Below are 18,154 nucleotides of genomic sequence, written 5' to 3'. Positions count from 1 at the left end.
TCGGTCTCCTGACCTCATGACTATCCACCTCGGCCTCTCGAAGTGCTGGGATTACAGGCCTGAGCCACTGCGCCCAGCCTGAAAATATATCTTTATATTACTGTTCTGTATTTTGCCTCTGAGCAGTCAGTTTTTGGTGACTTAATTATTTATGATTATTTAGCATAGACACTTAAGCCGTTATGGATTTTTTTTTTTTTTTTTTTTTTTTTTTGAGATGGAGTCTTGCTCTGTCACCCAGGCTGGAGTGCAGTGGCGCGATCTTGGCTCACTGCAAGCTCCGCCTCCCGGGTTCACGCCATTCTCCTGCCTCAGCCTCCCAAGTAGCTAGGACTACAGGCACCTGCCACCACACCCGGCTAATTTTTTATATTTTTAGTAGAGACGGGGTTTCACCGTGTTAGCCAGGATGGTCGCGATCTCCTGACCTCGTGATCCGCCCGCCTCAGCCTCCCAAAATGCTGGGATTATTACAGGGGTGAGCCACCGCGCCCGGCCGTCGTTATGGATTTAAGCATATCTTTTTTCTGTTTGTCTTGTGATAGAGACAATTGTTAGGCATTATTTCACCATTTTGTAATGGAGAACCTGTGAAGCACAGAGAAGGATCTTTTGTTTTGTTATGGATAGTCTACGTTGACTTCTCTGGCAGCAAAGAAAGGGAACAGTATGACACAAGGCTCAAAGAAAAGAACTAGGATATAAACTTTTGGTTAATTTGAGAAGAATACCAGAAAAAGAAATGAATAATATGTGATGATATGGTAGAAGAATAGTGACTAGTTATTCTGTAATTTCTTTAGAGAGAAGTTATGAGAGAATATTGTGAATTGACATAGAAGATATTTAAGGTAGAAGCTAAGAAAAACTTTTTGATTGCCAGCATTAAGAGAAACATTGGAAAATGTGACCGAGCAAGAATGGGTCATTTTCTCCTACTTGAGGAAGTATTAAAAATAGAATGTACCGCATTTGGGAGTTTCAAATGTACTTAAGGACTAAGGCTATAATTATCCCTTGTTAAGATTAGACCAGGTGAAATCTTATCAAAATTTAGATTTCAGTTTGACTTCATGTTATGTTGAATATCCAAAGGAAGGAGCTTTTATATTTGTGTGTATTAAGAGATTGTCTTTTCGTCAATGTATGTTCTTGGCACCTTTGTCAAAAATGAATTCACTGTAGATGTATGTATTTATTTCCGAGTTCTCTACTCTGTTCCATTGGTCTATGTGTCTTTTTTTATGTCAGTACTATGCTGTTTTGGTTATAATAGCTTTGTGGTATAATCTGAAGTCAGGTAATGTTATTCCAGTTTTGTTCTTTTTGCTTAGGGTGGCTTTGCTATTCTGGGTCTTTTGTAGTTCCATATGAATTTTAGGATTATTTTTTCTATTTCTGTGAAGAATAGTATTGGTATTTTGATAGGGATTGCATTGAATCTGTAGATTGCTTTGGGTAGTATGGACGTTTTAACAATATTGATTCTTCCAGTCCATTAATATGGAATATCTTTCCTCTATTTGTGTGCTGTTTAATTTCTTACACCAGTGTTTTATAGTTTTCATCGTAAAGATCTTTTAGTTATTTGATTAATTCCTAGGTATTTTATTTTATTTGTAACTACTGTAAATGGGTTTACTTTCTTGATTTCGTTTTCAGATTGTTCACTGTTGGCAAATAAAAATGCTAGTGACTTTTGTATGTTGATTTTGAATTCTGCAACTTTATTGAATATTTCAGTTCTAATAGTTTTTTTGGTGGAGTCTTTAGGTTTCTCCAAATATAAGATTATCTATCTGCAAACTTCTTCCTTTCCAATTTGTGTGTCATGTATTACTTTCTCTCTCTCTCTCTTTTTTTTTTTTTTTTTTTTTTAATAGAGATGGGGTCTCACTGTGTTGCCCAAGCTGGTCTCAAATTCCTGGGCTCAAGCCATTTTCCCACTTCTGCCTTCCGAAATGCTAGGATTACAGGTGTGAGCCACTGTGCCTGGCCTATTGCTTTCTCTTGTCCGATTGCTCTAGGTAGGACTTCCAGCACTATATTGAATAACAGTGGTTGAAAGTGGACATCCTTGTCTTGTTTCAGATCTTAGAGGAAAGGCTTTCAGTTTTTCACCATTCAGTATGATAGTAGCTGTGGGTTTGTCATGTATGGCTTTTAGTGTGTTGAAGTATGTTCCTTCTATACCCAGTTTTTTGAGGGTTTTTATCATGAAAGGATGTTGAATTTTATCAAATGCTATTTCAGCATCAATTGAAATGATCATAGTGTTTTTATCTTTCATTCTGTCAATATGATATATCACATTGATTGACTTGTGTATCTTTGAACCATCCTTGCATCCCTGGGATAAATCCCACTTGGTCATGATGAATTATCTTTTTAATGTGTTGTTGAACTTGGTTTGCTAGTATTGGCCTGTAGTTTTCTTTTTTTTGATGTGTCTTTGTCTGATTTGGTATCAAGGTAATATTGGCCTCATCAGATAAGTTTGGAAGTATTCCTTCCTTTTCTGTTTTTCAGAATAGTTTGAGTAAGATTGGTATTAATTCTTCTTTAAGTGTTTGGTAAAATTCAGCAGTGAAGCCATCAGGTCCCATGTAAGTATGTATGTATGTGTAGTAAGTATAAAAGATACAATACAAATTAAACAACATGCAAGATACAATACAAATTGAACTTTTTATGTTTGCTTATTATAAGGACAGCTCTAATGTGTCTATTATAAAGACACTTTTTTCTTTATAAAGACACATTTTAAGAAAGAAGTTAAGGGAGATGTTGAGTTGGAAAATAGTGTTTTTCTTCTTCTTTTCTTTTCCTTCCTTTCTTTTTTCTTTTTTTTTTTTTTTCATTTCTTTACATAAAATGGAAGGAAACTAATTTCTGGGCTAACAGGTTTCAGAGCCAATAACTGTCTTTTTAAAATTGGTCTCCAGCCAAGGAAATAGTAATAAATCAATCTTGAATAGTAAATGCTTCTGTACTTAATAGCTTAAATGTAATTTAGATACTATTAGTTTCACCTAGAAACTAAATGCAAAAGTAATCTTTTCATTAGCTGACAAAAACTCTCTTTAAAAAATCTTTCTGAGCTGAAAGAAGTAAAATGAGTTAAATTTGTCATTAAGAGCATGATCCCAGAAAGGATGGGGGAAATCAGATTGTTTATAAAACTGCGTTATTAAATACCTTGTTGCATGAACTGTTATTTGGAGAAACTTAGTTTTACTGCCTTCTGGAAATGTTGTAACCTACAATCAATAAGATAGTACCTGTAACAGAGACCAGATATGTGAATCAAAGGGTTAAATCAAAATATTAGTGAATTATGAGTTGAATGTGGTACATCAAGTACAGGTCAAAACAAGTGCGTTTTAGGAATGGCACAAGATAAGTAAGTAGGGAGATGTTAGATGTAGACTGGTTGGACTCATTCACTGGATATGTTCTAGCATTCATTCATCTTCAAAATACTTACTGAATATTTTAAAGTACCTGTTGCCAGGTGCTATGAGAAGCCCAGGTGATACATCAGTGAACCAGACAAATATGATGTGAACCCTTGTGAAACAAATATGCTAGTGAAAGAGAAAAATGTAAATAATTATATTTGTGTAGTATATTATAAAGAAGTACTATGAGTTGTTATAACAGTGTCGTACCAAAAATCTGCCGACAGAAAACTTCCCTTCTTGGCCAGGTATGGTAGCTCACACCTGTAATCTTGGCACTTTGGGAGGCCAAGTTGGGAGGATCACTTGAGACCAGGAGCTCAAGCCAGCCTGGGCAACATAGCAAGACCCCATGTCTACAAAAATAAAAATAACTGGGTGGTGGCACATGCTTCCAGCTGCTTGAGAGCCTGAGACGGGAAGAGCTCTTGAGCCCCGGAGTTTGAGGCTACCGTGAACTATGATAACACCACTGTACTCTATCCTCGACCACAGAGCACAACCCTGTCTCTAAAAAAAAAAAAGATTTCCCTTCTCCTGGAGGATGAAAGAAGGCTCTCATGAGGGTGTGATACTGCTCAACCTGAGATCTGCTGGTTAAGTAATAGCTAAGTGAAGAGAAGGGAATGGGCATTCCAAACAAAAGATCTGGCAATTGAAAAGACACTGAGGTGGAAAGGTACTTGATCTTTTGGAGAAACTGAGAGAAGGCATTGTGACTAAGAGTAGAGAATGAGGGAAGAGAGGTCTAGGATGAAGCTTGAGTGGGTAGGAGCTATATACATACATACATATATATATATATATATATATATATATGTAGAGAGAGAGACAGAGAGAGACAGAGAGACAGAGAGAGAGAGAGAGAATTCACATACCATACAATTCACTCATTTAAGGTGTACAATGCAGTGGTTTTTAGTATATTCACAGATATGTGGAACCATCATCACAGTAAATTACAGAACATTTTCATCATCTTAGAGAGAAATCCTGTACCCTGTAGCTATCCCCCACAGTCTGCACATTCCCCCTAGGCCTAAGTGACCACTGATCTACTTTTTGTCTATAGATTTGCTTATTTTGGACATTTTATATAAATGGAATAAAAATACAGTCTTTTGTGACTGACTTCTTTTACTTAATATAATGTTTTCAAGGTTCATCCATATAATAGCATGTGTCAGTACTTTATTCCTTTACATGGGTGAATAATATTCCATCATATAGATAATGCCACATTTTGTTTGTCCATTCATAAGTCAGTGGACACTTGAGTTGTTTCCACCTTTTAGTTATTATGAATAATGTTACCACAAGCATTTGTGTAGAAGTTTTCATGTGGACATCTGGTTTCATTTCTCTTGATTGTATACCTAGGAGTAGAATTTCTGGGTCATACGCCACTAGAAGATTTTAAGCCAAAAGTACTGTGACCTGACCTATAGTTTTTAAAGTTCTGACTTTTAAACTCTGGCTGCAGTTTTACATATGAATTGGATGAGGAAAAATAGACAAGAATGGATGTGAGATGACCAGTAAGGAAACCACTGCAGAAGAAAGGCTCATGAGAGAGAACAGTGGCTTTCACTGAGATAATGGTAGAAGAGAGAGAGAAAAGTGAATGATCTTGGCCAGGCACGGTGACTCACGTCTGTAATCCCAGCTCTTTGGGAGGCTGAGGGGGGGTGTATCACTTGAGGTCAGGAGTTCTAGACCAGCCTGGCCAACACAGTGAAATCCCGTCTCTAATAAAAATACAAAAATTAGCCAGGAGTGGTGACACACACCTGTAATCCCAGCTACTCGGGAGGCTGAGGCAGTAGAATCGCTTGAGCCTGGGAAGTGGAGGTTGCAGTGAGCCAAGATCATACCAGTGCACTCCAGCCTGGGCGACAGAGCAAGAATCCGTCTCAAAAAAAAAAAAGAAAGAAAGAAAGAAATGTGAATGGTTTCAAAATATGTTTAGGAGGATAATTCCAACATGGTAGATGGAACTTATAAGGCTCCCTTGCCCTTTATAAACAGAAATTCATAGTTGAATTCAGAAGAATAATAGGGAACTCTCAGATGACAAAAGTGAAGAGTACTCAAAAGCCAGAGTAGTTTGAGTTACCCAGGGTTGGTGTCAGACCTATATGTAGACCATAAGGTCTGGACGCTCAGATTTTAATGCCGTGTGTGTAGAAAGCATGGCTGTGGACCTACTAAGGCTGCAAGTTGTAACTAAGAAACTATATTAAGCTAGAAATCTCAAAGGGTTCATGAAAAGGGTACTTAGCCCATAGCTCAAAGAAGTGGCAAGGAAGGAAATCTATACAAGGGTCAGGGTAGGGCAGACAACTCACTTGTGAGAAATTTTCACTATTCATATAGTTTAGAAATCCCAAAAGTCAAGGATTTAATACAGAAACTGTGTCTGTACTCTTGAAACTCTGGGGCCCTGGCACAAGTAAATTCAAAACCACCTTGAAGGAACACATCTGCAATCCAGAGTAAAAGACTGTAAACTGTAAAAACAGTTTCAACCAAAGATGAATTCACATAAAACATAAACACTGAAGGTCACCATGAGGGAGAGTTCTATGACAAACTCATAGATGCAGACTAACATGTAATAAAAGTTTTAAATGCAGAAAGAAACCTCAAACTATTATTGGAATAGGTAACAAGAATTACAGTTGACCAGCTGTATTGAAGATAGACACATGTATAGGAACAGTTTGGTAAATGAATCAGGAATGGTTTTTAAAGTAGAAGATTTTGCAAAATAGTATTATCTATATAGAATCTTGTTTAAATGGGAACCCACATATATAAAGCACCTAACAACAATTTATTGAGAGACTGCCATGTGCCAGGCACAGAGACATTAAGGATACAAGACCAAAGAAAACATTTTTCTGGCCGGGCGCAGTAGCTCACACCTGTAATCCCAGCACTTTGGGAGGCCGAGGCGGATGGACTACTTGATGTCTGGCGTTCAAGACCAGCCTGACCAACATGGCGACACGCCATCTCTACTAAAAAAATACAAAAAATTAGCTGGGCGTGGTGGCACGTGCCTGTAATCCCAGCTACTAAGGAGGCCGAGGCAGGAGAATCACTTGAACCTGGGACACAGAGGTTGCAGTGAGCTGAGATTGCGCCATTGCACTCCAGCCTGGGAGACAGAGCGAGACTCTGTCTCAAAAAAAAGAAAAAGAAAGAAAACATTTTTTCTACACTTGAGGATATAACTATTATGGGAAGTCAAATAAGTACATCAAATATTATTGTACAATTGTTAAGTGCTGTGGTAAAGGTATGTATAGATTGCTATGAGAGCATAGAGGAGGGGAATCTAAATTAGATTGAATAGGGTGACAAGGAAGGCCTACCAGAGGAGGTAACTGGAGTTGAATTTTGAAAAGCAACTTTAAGTTAACTATAAGTAGTAATAGGAGGATGGTATTTGAGAGGAAACATGAGAAATTCAAGAAACAAACAAGTTCAGAATGCCTGAAGCTGGGAGAAGGTGAGGCCAGGCTAGCATTTCTGAAAGTGTCTTTTGTGGAAACAGATTTAGATGAAGGAAAAAAAAAAGTATGCTGTGGCTAAATGAATTTGGGAACAATGGATTAAACAAAATTAAATAGGATCACTCAAAAGCCTTCTTAGGGTCATTCCTCTCTGGGGAGTGGGGAGAGTGGGACATGGGAGTGGTTAGGGAATTTGCAGCATTTTCCAAATTTCTGAGTCCATCTAATAGTTTTGTTTTGTTTTTCAAAGAAACCCAAGACTGGTCTTCCACTGGAGAAACTTTGGAAATTGTCAAGCTAGAGAGGTAGGCAGGAACCAAATCATGTAGATTTTTGTCTGTACTATGCTAAGAAATTTGAATTTCTAGTCTCAAAGCTATGGAATACAATTGAGGGATTTCCAGCAGGGGAATGACTTGATCAAATAAAACATATCATTTAAGCCTTTACAGAATTAAAGCTATTTAGTTTCTCTGGCTAGACAAGCATAAACTGAAAGAAAAAAAAATCAGATGTTTTGAAAACAGCTAAATTTTCCTTCTGAAAGAGGATGCTGGATGCTAATTCTACTTTTGAAGCTGGAGCTTTCTCTGTAATCAGCTCATTGTGGAAGCATTTTGACTCCTACTGGGAAACCTTGATAAAAGCCTGAAGCCTGTGTTCACAGGTCCAATTTCAAACAATTAGTGAGCATTGGGATAAATCTGGCTTTAAAACTGGCCACAGCAAGACCAAAGTAGTAGAAGGTTCTCTCTCAGAAATAATCTCCATTTGCAGTGTAATTAAAGCACTTCAGTTGGGGAGTGGGTTTTACCATTAAATTGCACAGCTGGCTCTCCTTTTCTGAGAATGTTTTATCTTAAGAGGGGATAAGTGGGTATGTGCATACCAGTTGGCCAATGATCAGTCTCAGCTTTACACCTTTGTGCTAACAGTTCTTTACTCAGTTTAACTGCAGATATGTTGCTAAATGAACAAAGCTAGATATAAAAGAATACATTATGATGCCAAATAGTAATAAACATGGAAATGTTAATATTGGATTTTTGGGTGTATTATGGATACTTTTTATTTTTATTTTTTCTGTATTTTCCAAAGTTCCAGAATGATAAAGGATTACTGTTATTATGGGGCAGAGGGAGCAGGAGGGCATGAAGGGATATTAATTATAGGGACAACAGTCTTTCTTATAATGTAAATCTGTGAAGAAGGCCATGATCGTTGAAGAGTATATATAATAGAGATTCAAGGTTTGCAGGATTCTAGATAATTTATGGTTTTGCATACATAGTACAGAATTTCTAAAACAAGTTCTGTTCTTATTCCTTTTTGAGAAGGGCATAATCTTAGATTTGTGAAGTTCCTTTTTTCCCCCCTGAAAAGCTCAAGTGTGCTTAAATGTATTCTCTTTATAAGATGGAAAGGAATAGAACATATGCTCCCTATTTTACAAATGGGAATGCTGAGGCCCTAAGAGCATAGAGTCATTTGCTTAATATGACACTCTGAGTCAGAAGCACAGTAGAGACCATCACCTAGGCCTTCTTTTCCTCCTCATTGAATTCACTGACCATTTCTTCTATTGAATTTAAGTATTATCCATTCAGAATAAAGGTTTTGACTCAGAGGCCAGTCCACAGCTCAGAATGCAACAGTCTCTATCTTTAGGGCTTTCTGATAACTGCCATTCAGTCTTTGGATTGCTTGTGAGAATTATAGAAACCAGCAAGGTCATCTGATTATAAAGGGACTGATTTGACAGGATAGAAATGGCAAGTGGCAAGCTGTTGGCAGATAGCTCTGGAGAAATACCAGGGCCAGGCAGCAGCTGTCACAATAGGGTAGTGATTGGGTTCATTTTCCAAAGCTCCAAGTTTTCCTTAGCAACAAAATGTAAACAATTCCCATTGCTAATATTAGAGTCTAATAGTGTCTGCCTTTGATTCTTTTGTTTTTCCTTTAGCTTTTTCTCTCTCACCCAACCCTGAATTTTACCTCTTTTTTAATGGTGCTCTTTCTTTTCTTTGTAGAAATGGTTAAAAATAGTTTTTCTCCACAATAAGCTAAAATTGTCTTTCCCAAATAGCTCACATTACATATGACTCTGCTTTGCTTGGTCAAGACACAGTGAGTACTGGCTGAGTCATATATACCACACTTATGGACCTTCTTCAGTCCCTTGGGGTCTTTATAAGCTAGGTAATTATACCTACTAATGTGAAGCTGTCAGCAGATTAATTTGGCATCATCTTTGGAATGTTCAAAATTTAAACCAAGAATTTAAACTCTGAGTTATGGTTTTTAAAAGTCATTTGATTTGTTCCCCTGTGTCCAAGCTAAAGACTGGCAGTTGTCAATTCAAAAAGGTACTCTAGAAAAGAGGTTCCACAAACGACTCCAATCTTTCTCCATTTTTGTTCTAAAGTGATTAGTTATCTAAAAGTCTGCGGCCATGCTGCCACTACCAAGTTTTTTCTCTACCGATAGAAATAAGCTCTCTCTTCCTAGGTATGAATATTGAACAAGAAGAGAGTGAAACATATGTAGCAGTGGGTACATTTTCTACTATATTACCATTCTGGAGGTCTCTGGATTGCTTATAGAATTAGGATTATGCTGTGGGACTCTGAACAATTATGGAATAGAAAGAAAACAGGCGATTCTTTTAGTGCTTTGGCCCTAATCCTTAGGTAGCAAAATGACAAGAGGCTTTACCAGGCTGAATATGCCTTACAAACAAACTGCTTTCAGTGTCATATGGCACTTCTATGTAATTTTTTTTCAGAATATGTCTCTTTGAAATAATAGTGATGATATGTTGCTGCCTGAGAGATGAGGCTACCCCTAGATAACTGTGAATGGCTAGACTTAGTGGGAAATGCACAGGATTGATTTAAGAGTTCCAGTTCAAATGGGGCATGGTGGCTGACACCTGTAATCCCAGCTGCTTGAGAGGCTGAGGCAGGAGGATCACTTGATGCCAGGAGCTCAAGACCAGCCTGGGCAATATAGTGAGATCCCCATCTCTTTAAAAAAAAAAAAAAAAAGAATAGTCCAGTTCAGCCTTTTATATGTGTGATTTTGGTTAAATAAATCAAGTTCCGTTTCTGACTCTTTCCTCATATGTAAAAAAGGGATAATGCTTACCTTGTTTGCATGTATATGAGGATTAGAAATAATTTACGAGTAACCTAGATTTTCCCAAATCTATCTCATGGAGCTATTGTGAGGATCAAATGAGACAGACTACGTGAAAGTGCTTTGCAAACTACAAAACAATTTAGAGATATATATGACAATTATTTATGTCATTACTAGTGAAATGCTTTTTTGACTTTCATTAAGATCCATTCCTAGCTTCTCCAGAGCTAATACATTTGGAAATAAGATCCACCCTTAAAATGCTAAATATTAATACCATTTTAGATTTTAGGTTGTTTTATTTAATTTTTAAACCCTACATGCTATAGGGATTCCATATCTCAAGTTTAGAAGACTTAATTTTTAAATTTAAGCTCACTTGTCCTGCCTCTGATCTCCTTACCAATTATTTATAATGTTATACATTATTTTCTGCAGCCCTAAGGGAAAATCTCCATTGTGGTGACATAGTAAGTGGCAGCCATACACAGGTACCTTCGTATGCCTTTTCTCCCCTCACCAAGCAGTGTCTAGGAATCTAAGCATTTGAACATTTATTTGAGGCAAGAGCTAGTGAGCTGAATGTGATAATGGTAGCAGTTGACCCTTGCAGGAAAGTTTGAGCCTGGGCCTCCTATCCCAGTGATATTCGTTATGCTAAAAATATCAGTAATTCCCTCCCACAGATTCCTTTCCTGCCTAAGTTAGTGAGGTCAATTTCTGTTGTTTTGCAAACAAGTACACTCTATACTATGCAGTAGTGGATATTTTTGATACTAGGATGAGCATGTTTTAAAATTGGTTATAGTGACGATTGCATAAATCTGAATATACTAAAAATCTTTAAATGGTACACCTAATGGGCGTGTGAATTATGTCTCAATAAAGCTGTTTAAAAATAACATTAGTACTGTTTATCTCCACCAAACAGTTCTGGGAAGGGAGGCCTGGATGGTGTCTACTAAGAGTTAAAGCAATGAGATTTAGAGCCTTGAATGAAAGAGTCTTATTTTCTTTTTTTCCGTATTTCTGTTGCTAAACACGGCTGTTGCCAACACCATCTCACTTCATTTTCCAGAGACAAGGGCATTTGTCATGCCTTTCTCAGCCCACCACTTAACAGTTCAGGAGTGGAAGCTTAAAGTGTTTCCCCCTCCCCCTCAGGACACGTGCATTTCCTTATGTAGCAGAACCTCTGGTAGTTCTATCCCAGTTCCCAGCCACTTCAGAGTGAAGACAGTCACCCAACATCTGCTACTAAAAGCCCTTATCAGCCATGTTTTTGTGGTTAATCTCCTTCTGATAAAGTGGTTCATTTTTCAGAGCTGTGAATATTGGTGACATGTAGGAGGGACCAAAATTTTGAGCCCTCATTCAACCCTCCCTTCTCTTTTATCAGTTGATTTTCCCATGTTAGAAAAGGACAGTTGCTGGTAGAATCTCATAAAATGGGCTCCAGTGTTTAGAGAAGGACAGTCAGAGGAGTGGCCACCTGTTTGTTGAAAATTGGGCTTCTGGGAAAGTTGCTGCACAGGTGTGTGGCAAGGTGTGTCTGAGGTAGCTTGACCTGCTCTCACCTGGAATGATTTGATCTGGCAATAGAGTTCCTTGCCATTCCTGGTTTTATGGAAATCAGAGGCACAGGAAGTTGATCTGGGTGTTCTGGGGAATTGAGACAAGCCTCTGCCATAGTTTGTTAGCACTCTCTGTGTTTGGAGGCTAACTCCAATGTGCTGAGTTGAGACATCAGCAAGTGCTGGGCCTGGAATGTCAGAAGCAGCAGGTAAAATTTCTTTGTTTGATAGCTTTAATGTCCTAGATGCATGTTTCTTTGGGAAACTGGCTTGGTTGCATACTTTGATTTGGTGGTATGGTTGGGGAAGTGGGAGAAAGCAAGTGGTAAAAATAAGATATAACCAGTTGGGAACTTTTCTAGTGTTTCTTCACATTCCTAATGAATTTAAACATGTGCACTGACTTATAAAGATCAGACCCAAAAGATTAGGGTAGCAGAGGACAATTAAGAGTTTCAAGAAGTAGAAACATGCTTCTCTTTTTCAACTGGAATTGGCACTGTTATTCTTAAGTTGGATAGTAAGATACAGGTGATGGTTTATTATTCTTTATATCTTTTTTGTTTGCCTTAAATATTATATAATATATGTTTTAAATAAGTAAAACAGAAAAAAGCATTGTTGGATATTTAGGGCAATTACAGAAAGAAGCTCATTTACGTAGGTGAAGGAGCAGATTGCAACTTGACTTGGCCTTTGAAATTATAAAATGAAGAGACTAGTTCAATCAGGTATGGGTAAAAGTTATTTACTTACTACACACTCTACAATCAGATTGAATATTAATGGAAGTTAATGTTTTTCTATGTATATAAGATGAGAAGTTTCCTAGTTGATCTTGTTCAGAGGACCAGTTTCTGGACAGAATTCAAACACATGCTGAATCAGGCAATATAGAAAATCCTGCTGATCGTTAGTCATTTTAGTTCTGTAGAGAGAGCACTCACCAAACTCTGAATTCAGCCTACCCAGGACTATACTTTTCTCTCTATTTTTCTTATCCCTTTCTCTCAACTCTTCTTCCTGGTAATTGCGTCACTTTACTCAGGTAGAAAGATTAGGCCTATTTCCTGTACATTTTACTTTCATGACCCTCTTCCTTTGTCCATGCGTGACCTTCTTTGTGGAATAGTTTTTTCTCACCTTCTCTGCTTAACAAAATTGTATTCATACTGTAAGAACTCCTGCAAATTAAAACCCACTACTGACTACCCTGCTACACCCCAGCCCCAGGCTAAAACTAGTATTCTCTCTTCAGTGTTCTTTTTTTGTACCACTGTCTTAGGATTGGTTTACTAATTAATTAAATGGTATGTTGTTGCTTTTCATTACTACATTCTGAGCTTCTTGAGGGTGCTTTTTAATTGGGTTTTCTTCACAGAGCCTAATACATAGTAGATGATGGGTAAATGTTTATTGAATAAAATTATTTCTCAAATGAAAATAAGGCCATGTGTAGTGATCTTCTATGCCCATAAGATGGCAGCAGAAGAATGTCTGTTGATCTACTTGAGTGTGAAGCTAGCAAAGACTGTTTTGTGTTTGGATGAGTTCGCACATGAGCCTTTCTATCCCATTCCATTTAAGTGTTTTAATATAGGGAATGCAGATTTTTTTTGGCACATGAAGGCCCTTTGTGCACTTTCACCCTGGCACTTCTTCACACAAGAGCAACAGGTACAAGGTATAAAGCTCCCTGGATTGCAAGAGAGGATACCTAGTTTACTCTCCAGCTAAGCCCACAATTTATGCCTTCTCAGGCAAGCCATTTAACTTCTCTTGTTCAGTTTCTTACTCAGCTAATTGGTGGAGTTAGGAGATCTATAGGGAATATTAGATTATAAAATAATAGCATTCTAAGTCATCAGTGACTGCCTTAGTTATGTGCTCAATATTGTGTTAAAAACTGTGAGTATATAAAAAAGGGACATGCCCTACGTGCTGTCATGATCCAAGACATCAAATGTACACATAGTAAGGCATGAGTGTATATTAAGGAATAATATATCCTTGAGAGCAAAATTGTGTTTAGGTAGGTATATTAAGAGTTCAGAGAAGATGAATGGTATAGGATGGAGTAGTCAGAAGGGGCTTCATGGAGCCAGAGGAGATTGAGTTGGCCTTTAAGTATATGAAAGGTTTAAATGCTGTAAGAGAATTAATGTTTTTGAAAACTTACTATATGCCAAGTACCCTGCTAGATGCATTTAATCTTTGTAACTTTGTCAGATAAGTAATATTCTTTTCTTAATTCACATAAGAGAATGCATTGAGGCTCAGCTAGGTTAAGGAATCTGTCCACAGTCACAGAATTTGTAATGAAAAGCCAGAATTCAAAACCAGGTCTTTTGGACTTTGAGGCCCATGCTTGCTCTTCTACACTTCCAAGAAAATGTGTCCAAGGGGTCAGTCTTCATTGGATATTTGTATACCATGAGCTTGGCAATATAAGCACAATGGTTAGAATCTCTAGATATTTGAAGGGGAGGTAGAACTTCTAGGAAATGAGTCTTTGTATAGGGAAATATCACTTCTGAAAGTGAAGCAAATTGAAAACTTGCTAGCCTCTCTGAAATCTAGATGGGAAATAGGGTTTTTTTGTTTTTATTTTTGTTTTGAGAACCAAATGAGAGGTTGTCTTATGGGTCATCTGGCTGTCCAGGGTTGGCTGAGGTTGCTGAATATAAGAAGCTTATCTTTGGGAGAGTTCCAGAGCCTTGGGCAGGCATATTTCTATTTTAAGAAGTATTTTTTAAAATGGAATTGGCTGACAGCAATTACCTGAAGGCTTGTTTCTGGTTCTTCTTTAAACAGTGATTTTTCTTCCTCTTCCTCAGAATCTCTTAGATAATACTGAATAGTATACTTACCTAGCTTTTAAATTTATTTTTTCTAAGGAAATCTAGTCTTCTAACCTGATAAAGGGAACTAGAGTATGATTCACAGTCCTTGCGCACTTGTGCTGAAAATGGCTCATTAATCATTGACGTGTAAATAAAGTATAGTAATAGCTCAAGAATCCTTTGAGAACTGAATTTCTTTATAATGAAACTGACAGTGTCTAATAGAACACTTAGCATACAAAATTCATAAACATTGGGAAGCAAAACTGCAAGTTTAGCTCTATTACAAAAATACACCTGCACAATGATTTTATTTGTCCTTGACAGTTGTTTATTTTTCCTGTTGTAATAGGATTCACCTTTGACCCTGCACTGCTCTCTAGGGTTACCATATCTCACTCTTCCCTTCACTGTTAGTCTTGAAACAGTCTTCCAATTTCACTTTATCCATTTCCTGGCCTTCTATTCATTGTTCAACATATTGAAATAGAAATTCTGCCCCACCCCCCAATCCAGTGAATTTTTTCTGGCAAAGAGCTCTGTAAACTTCGTAATTACTAAATTCCTTAGTCACTTCATCTTTTATCTTGAATCCTGGCAGTAATTTATAATGTTGACTATTGCCTTCCTAAATTTTTATTCTACCATAACCTCTCTGATATTATTCTTTCCTTCTACCTTTTCTGATTGCTCCTTCTTTGTGTTCTTTTTAGCCCTTTTTCTTCTGTAAACACCTTAGGTATTGTTCCTTAGGCTTCCTTCTTTTCTCTCCTTAGGACTCTCCCTAGCTGACATCCATTCTGATTGCTGCAGCTTGCACTCAGATCTCTCTCTCCAGCTCAAACTTCTTTGCAGAAGTTCATTGTACTACATGTAAAGGACTTACTTAGGACAGTGCCTAACTTCATGTAGGCACTCCATAACAATAGCCATTTCTGGCTGTTACTTTATCTCCTTATTTTGTATTTCCTTTATTTATCTATTTAAAGTATTGTTATAGGCATGTATTTCTGTAGGGAATAAGCAAACAGGTAAACCAAATCTTTCTTTCCTCTAGCCTTAAAAAGGCAAGAGAAAGTCTTTGTTCTCGCTTTTTTTTTTTTAGAAATCTCTTTGCTAATTGTCTTACGTGTCACCCAACTGAGAACTTGGAAGTCAAACTAGAAGGCTTTTCATTCGTTACTTCTCATATTTAGTCTGTCACCAAGTCTTGTCTGTCATTCTCCTTAAGAATCCTTCAATTCCATCCTCTCCTCTCTTTCTGTTAACTCAGGCCCTCCTAACTGGGCCTTCCTCTCCCCTGCCCCAACCCACCATTCCACCATCTACAGTGCAGCATTAGTGATCTTTCTTATATGCAAATCTCATCCAGTCACTGTCTCCTACTTAAAATCTGAGAATGGTCCTGCAAACAATGTTGTCCTCCCTTGTTTTCTAGAAAGTCTCTCTCTTTTTTTTTTTTTTTTATTATACTTTAAGTTTTAGGGTACATGTACAGAACGTGCAGGTTTGTTACATACGTATACATGTGCCATGTTGGTGTGCTGCACCCATTAACTCGTCATTTAGCATTAGGTATATCTCCTAATGCTATTCCTCCACTCTCCCCCTACCCCGCAACAGGCCCCGGTGTGTGATGTTCCCCTTCCTGTGTCCATGTGTTCTCATTGTTCAGTTCCCACCTATGAGTGAGAACATGCGGTGTTTGGTTTTTTGTCCTTGCAATAGTTTGCTGAGAATGATGATTTCCAGCTTCATCCATGTCCCTACAAAGGACATAAACTCATCATTTTTTATGGCTGCATAGTATTCGGTGGTGTGTATGTGCCACATTTTCTTAATCCAGTCTATCATTGTTGGACATTTGGGTTGGTTCCAAGTCTTTGCTATTGTGAATAGTGCCGCAGTAAACATACACGTGCATGTGTCTTTATAGCAGCATGATTTATAATCCTTTGGGTATATACCCAGTAATGGGATGGCTGGGTCAAATGGTATTTCTAGTTCTAGATCCCTGAGGACTCACCACACTGACTTCCACAATGGTTGAACTAGTTTACAGTCCCACCAACAGTGTAAAAGTGTTCCTGTTTCTCCACATCCTCTCCAGCACCTGTTGTTTCCTGACTTTTTAATGATCGCCATTCTAACTGGTGTGAGATGGTATCTCACTGTGGTTTTGATTTGCATTTCTCTGATGGCCTGTGATGATGAACATTTTTTCATGTGTTTTTTGGCTGCATAAGAGTCTTCTTTTGAGAAGTGTCTGTTCATATCCTTTGCCCACTTTTTGATGGGGTTGTTTGTTTTTTTCTTGTAAATGTGTTTGAGTTCATTGTAGATTCTGGATATTAGCCCTTTGTCAAGATGAGTAGGTTGCAAAACTTTTCTCCCATTTTGTAGGTTGCCTGTTCACTCTGACGGTGGTTTCTTTTGCTGTGCAGAAGCTCTTTAGTTTAATTAGATCCCATTTGTCAATTTTGGCTTTTGTTGCCGTTGCTTTTGGTGTTTTAGTCATAAAGTCCTTGCCCATGCCTATCTCCTGAATGGTATTGCCTAGGTTTTCTTCTAGGGTTTTTATGGTTTTAGGTCTAACATGTAAATCTTTAATCCATCTTGAATTAATTTTTGTATAAGGTGTAAGGAAGGGATCCAGTTTCAGCTTTCTACATATGGGTAGCCAGTTGTTTTCTAGGAAGTCTCTTATTCTCTTTAGATTCTGCCCAGATCACCCCCTTGCAACATTTTATTCCTGATACTCCTCAGATTTCCTCTCCAGAGCTATCTCTTTTTGGCAATTTTTGTCTTAAATTTTAATTATCAGTACTTAATATGTCCAACTCCCTTACAAGATCTTGCTTCAGAACAGAGCATTTGGAATAGGTAAAGAAGAGAAAAGTGGTGGCTGGGCACGGTGGCTCATGCCTGTAATCCCAGCAGTTTGGGAGGCTGAGGCGGGTGGATCACCTGAGGTCAGGAGTTCGAGACCAGCCTGGCCAACATGGTGAAATCCCGTCTCTACTAAAAATACAAAAAATTAGCCAGGCGTGGTGGTGCTTGCCTGTAGTCCTAGCTACTCAAGAGGCTGAGTCGTTTGAACCCAGGAGGCAGAGGTTGCAGTGACCACTGCACTTCAGCCTGGGTGACAGAGCAAGACTCTGTCTCAAAAAAAAAGAAAAGAAGGGTAAAATGGGAAACTGGTTGAATAGAATGAACAAAATGAGCGCATGAACCAATACACTATTGACCAAACTTTAAAAATGGTAAATAAATATGTAGGGAATTAGGGTCAACTCTAAAACAAAACTGAATAGCTCAGATTCTGAATTTCATCCATAACCTTAATTTAGTTCAATAATTGTTTTATAGTACCTAATAAAGTGTAGGCACAATGCTAAATTTTAATGATGTAGTGATAAAGAGTAGTCCATACCTTCCTAGAACTTCGAGAATGGTGGTTAGTTGTGGGTAGAATAGCACTTTTTGTGTTATAATCTACAGTTTAGTATAGTGGCCAACATCTGACTTAATGAGCTAAGGCAGTTGTTGGTTTACATATTACTTTCTAGTGTGAGAAAAAGTCACTGTGTTTCTTCAACAATGAGTTTTAAAAA

The 18,154-nt window shown here is 37.8% G+C and overlaps 1 protein-coding gene across 12 annotated transcripts in view; it reads left to right on the top strand.

Annotated features, from left to right (window-relative positions):
* PPP1R12B (protein phosphatase 1 regulatory subunit 12B) overlaps positions 1 to 18,154 on the top strand; it is a 249,418-nt gene that overhangs the window by 100,552 nt on the left and 130,712 nt on the right. The window lies entirely within an intron of this gene.

This window comes from Pongo pygmaeus, chromosome 1 (assembly GCF_028885625.2).
Source record: "Pongo pygmaeus isolate AG05252 chromosome 1, NHGRI_mPonPyg2-v2.0_pri, whole genome shotgun sequence".
Taxonomy (NCBI): domain Eukaryota; kingdom Metazoa; phylum Chordata; class Mammalia; order Primates; family Hominidae; genus Pongo; species Pongo pygmaeus.
The sequence above is the reverse complement of the archived record's forward strand: the minus strand, read 5'-3'. Positions and strand labels throughout refer to the sequence as shown.